Source organism: Oratosquilla oratoria, chromosome 21 (assembly GCF_046742065.1).
Source record: "Oratosquilla oratoria isolate Oo_2021 chromosome 21, ASM4674206v1, whole genome shotgun sequence".
In the NCBI taxonomy this organism is placed as follows: Eukaryota; Metazoa; Arthropoda; class Malacostraca; order Stomatopoda; family Squillidae; genus Oratosquilla; species Oratosquilla oratoria.
The window spans coordinates 6,947,079-6,952,078 of NC_134797.1; the positions used below are offsets into that span (position 1 = coordinate 6,947,079).

At 37.3% G+C, this 5,000-nt stretch overlaps 1 protein-coding gene across 1 annotated transcript in view; it reads right to left on the reverse strand.

The window, feature by feature from the left end:
• LOC143037002 (lachesin-like) overlaps positions 1 to 5,000 on the reverse strand; it is a gene marked incomplete at its 5' end in the record, with an annotated part of 212,282 nt that overhangs the window by 3,109 nt on the left and 204,173 nt on the right. The window lies entirely within an intron of this gene.

The window sequence follows — 5,000 nt, forward strand, 5'->3', positions numbered from 1 at the left end:
CAAACAACTTTTTTCTTAAAGACTTAAAGGGAAGAACTCCAAATCAATGTCTTGATGACTTGATACTCCAGAGAGCTTAAACATATTTAACTTAACCTATTCATTTCTGTAATAATCTATAATAAACTAAGTTGTCCTAATCCAACCAAAGCTAATATAACATAACCTATCACTATCTTAACTAAACCTATCCTAGCCTAATTTATCTAACCTAACCTAACCTTACCTAGCCTAGTCTAACCAAAATTATGTGTATGTGACCTAACCTAACCTAAGTCAACATAACCTAAACTAATGAAACTTAATTTAGCCTAACTAATGCAACCTGACATATTTCATTTTAATCTAACCTAACCTCTCCTAAGCAAACTTAACCTAATCTAACGAAACCTAATCTAACCCTATCTAATCTAACTAAGCCTAACCTAACCTAGCCTAACCTACTTTACCCTAAGCTATCCCTTAATTCACTGAAGTAAATGATACTAGTCGGGGTTCATCAGAACAAACTCAGCGAATCATTTCATCACCTTACAGAGCTAGTGATGAAGAAATCTTGTAGGGGTAGAAAGAAAGAAAAAGAAAATGGAAGACAAATGGAAGAAAGCAAAAGCAGACAGGAGCCGCTGCATCACAAACTCGCGTGAACAAAGACATGGACATGTAGTGACAGCTGTATGACATTTATGAAAAATGTGAAGAGAGAGAAAATAATAAACGACATAAGGTGGGGGGTCGTTTTTGGAATTCATAATTCCATACCCCCATCATGAAGGACTAAACCAGGCATCATGTTTCAGAACTTTTTTTAAATGGAACATAAAAAAGAGGAGGAAATGAGAAGGAAGAGGAATAAGAAGAAAAAAAAGAAGAAAAATAAAAGAATAATAAACAATAGAGAAAGAAACAAAAAAAAGTAGGGCAAGAAAAATAAATTATATAAGAAATATACCCGTATAGAAAATTAATTAGCTTGTCGTCCCGTGTATTACTCTACATTCAAAAAACGTCTTTGGTGTCCAAGAAGAATAATAGAAACATCCAGCAAGACTTTCTAAAAAAGAAAAAAAAAAAAAAAGGAAGGAAATGAAACAGATAAGTAGACAGGTGAACAAATAAACAATAAATGAATAAATATGAGATCTAAACAGGAAGAAAGGAGTTCATGAAAAAGACACGGAACACATAATCATAGCGCCCTAATAGGACCACAAAAAGAACACGAGAATTAAGCAGGAACACATGTAACAAGACCACAGAAAGAACACGAGATATAAACAAGAACAAGTGTACGGTAGAACAAAATGTGATACCCACTTCCTTCTTAAATAACTTTTCCTGTGACATATAAGCAAGGCTTAAGGTGTTAATGAAAGGACAACAAGATGGGCACTACGTCCTACATATACCATAATAACATAGGCACCATCACTACTCCTCAGGCGTCCTACATACCTCATAATGACACCAACGTTTCTTCTCGGTTTAGTCACTTCAACTAAATGCGTCAACTCAAAATGGCCTAATCAAGCCACGCGTTTCGAGTTCATCAACAACCCAGCGCAACATCTAATGCGCCTAATGTGTTATCTTTGTTTGCGTTGGGTTGAGGAAAATTAAAAAAGAAATGTTGCGTGGCGTGTGCCAGCAAAGATCATCACGTCTCGCTGTATTTCGTTATACAACGGATTCCACAGTAAATATGTAATTACAAATGACATTCATTTGCAACGAAAAAAAAACCGTGTCTGCTATTTGCGTCCATGTCTCGCGACATTTCCATTTTCATATTTCGTTTATTTGTCGGTTCATGTACTACAGACTTCGTTTCGAAAAGGAATTCCACAGTGGATGTGCAGCTACAAACAATATTCCTTTTCGCAACACACGTAAAAAATAATTACGTGTCTGTGCTACCATTTTTATTCTTTATTTGTTTATAAATAATTCCTCAGTGAGCAAAATGAGAATTTGAGACCTGTATTGCAGCGAAAGAGTTAATTAAAACAGATTTATCACTTTGACGACGGTCAAGGTGGCTTTCATATGAATAACAAGGTATTATTTGCTACGAAAATATTCATTGCCCCAAGTTGAATGAAATTGTTGGATTCCGTCAGAGAATGAAATTTGTTGAATGGAAGTCTGGTCTAGCAATTAAGGTAGATATTACACTTTTTCCTCTTCTCATAACAGTCTAACAGCATATCACTCTATTTGCCAAGCAATACTACTCGTGCTACATTATTACTACAAATAGTTGAAGGTTTCTTTAGAATATATAGAAATTTTACGTATATATGTGTATTTTACACAGATATATACAGATATAGATAAGTATACATTTACATGTTCCCATAGCAAAAAACTAAATGAGCTCCTCACCCCATACGTCCCAAGCACCTACACCCTCTCTTCAGCCTCCGATTTCCTAGAAATCTTACGCGACTCCCTTCCCGTAAATGATGCAATCATCGCTTCGTTAGACGTAGAAAGTATCTTCACAAATGTTCCCATAAACAAGACAATAGACTTCATACTTAAACGAGTATACCACAGCAACGAAACTAAACCACTTGACATCCCATAGAAAACCCTGAAGGAGCTTTTAGAAATCTGTACAATAGAGGCATCTTTCACCTCATCCAGCGAAAAAAATGTACAAACAAATCGACAGAGTAGCAATGGGCAGCCCTCTAGGTGTACTGTTTGCCAATTTCTACATGGAAACAATCAAGAACGAAGTTCTTACAGCAGTCCGGCCGTCAATATACTGCAGATATGTAGATGATATATTCGTACAGATAAAAGATTCCGACGAACTGTAAGACTTAAGCAGACACTTCATTACAGCCTCTGATCTCAACTTTACGTATGAGGAAGCAAATACCGGAAATCTCCCTTTCTCTAGACTTCCTTGCCACTGCCCGAAATGCCGGATTCTTGAAAATAGTATATACCAAGCCAACCAATGCCGGACTCTGCCTGAACGGGCACAGCGAATGTCCTAAGCGCTACATATGGTCCACCATTAACGCTTATGTCAGAAGGGTCCTTTCCCATTGTTCCACCTGGGCTCAAACCCATCAAGAAATAGAGTCACATAAGTTCTTTTCAATAACGGATACACCATTTCAGATGTCTCTCAAACAATCCAATTATATCTTAACAAATGATATAACAATGGAAACGATAACAGCAAATAAAAACTCTATCAAGATATACTATAAAAGCCACATGTCCACGGAATATATATCAGAAGAAAGAATTGTCAAGGATATCATCCAAAAACATGTACAACCAATTGACCCAACAAAGCACATTCAACCTATAATATACTACAGAACAAGGAAGACCGCCCAGCTAATTATACGCAATAGACCCAATACCACAAAAACAATTCTACAAGAAGACCACGTTGTTTACCAATACAATTGCAATAGTGAGGAATGTGGGTCCCACTCATATATTGGTATGACAACCACAAAACTAATAAGGCGCTTGGCATGTCACCTTAGCAATGGAGCTATTAAATCACACTTCACCTCCATACACAACAGATCATGAAAAAGAAAAGACCTTGATCAGAACACCACCATAATAGACAGAGAACAGGATCCCCGCAGGTTGCTAATACTAGAAGCCCTACATATTCAAATAAAATAGTCATTAATTAATATTCAAGTGGAGGCTCTTCAAACATTGCCCACAGTCAAAAGAATAACCCCAAGAAGATCGATGGACCCTAATACTTCGATCACTAGGAGAGGTAACCGGGGGTAAAATATTCCACACACTCTTTGGCCCGCTTCAGCAAATAAGTAACAACCTCAGTCCCACTACAACCTCTATGATTCATACGTCCCGTATATAAGCAGCATACACAACAAGACACTATACTTCTCCCTTGAAGATGACACAAGACAGTTCCGAAACGTAGGCCACAATTCGAGAATTATTAGACAAACTTATTGAACAAGATAAGTCAACTGTAAGTCGTATAGGGAGCATACGTAAGAAACTTATAAAAAATGAATCTTCAATATCCTTCAACCTTGTTTGTACAGATAGATATACCTTGTACATATACGTGCAAACATACATATGCATGGTCTTAACTTACGTTTGCATGTATTTGCACATATACATATATTATATCAAGGCGGGCCAGTTGAATAGAAATGTGGTAAACAAGCACGAGACGAATCAGGAACACTAATATACTTTGATTATAGGTCCTCTTCAAGGTGACAGACACGTGTACAGTAGATCGACAATATTTATACCCACACGGCGGATCATCATCCCGGAGAGTTGGAAAGAAGTGCACTGATTGGTCCATTCTTGTAATGAGGACCAGCCAGGAGCAACCGGTGAGAGATTGGCAAATCTTTCACTTTGATTAGTGACCTCTCCTAAAGCGATGCAAGCTGGCTCCTCCAACCTTCTTATACTATTTCCTTTCGATAAGTCTGTGCACTTGCCCAACTGTGAAGATGCTCAGGCTATCCGCACAGTATTGAAGAGATAAATGAGGATGTTGAAAGAGCCATGTGTATCAACTTCGAATAGATCACAAGTTGTTTTACTGACACCAGATTTTTTTTTTTTTTTTTTTAAGAAATGGCCATTAAATTGATATGTGCCATATGTCGAGTTAATACAAACACACACTTCATGCACAATTTGAACCCAGTCTAAGCACATTGTTAGGGTCGTCCCAGCTTCCCCGCCATACTACACAGGTCAAGGGTAATGCAGTGAAACATAACACTCCCAATGTGAGAACTAATATACTTCTATGAAGCTGTTATGACAGATGTAGTTCCAATTGCATTCATGAACATTTGCTGTATATTCGGGTACATATTCACCTTTTCCAGGAAAGCTTCTGTAATATATATCATGATAATACTGATATCTTTTGGACGTGGATGATATGTCGTCGAATTAAAGAGAGTCAGTCACAGCTGAACGTTTCTCTGACTTTTCTAAAGATC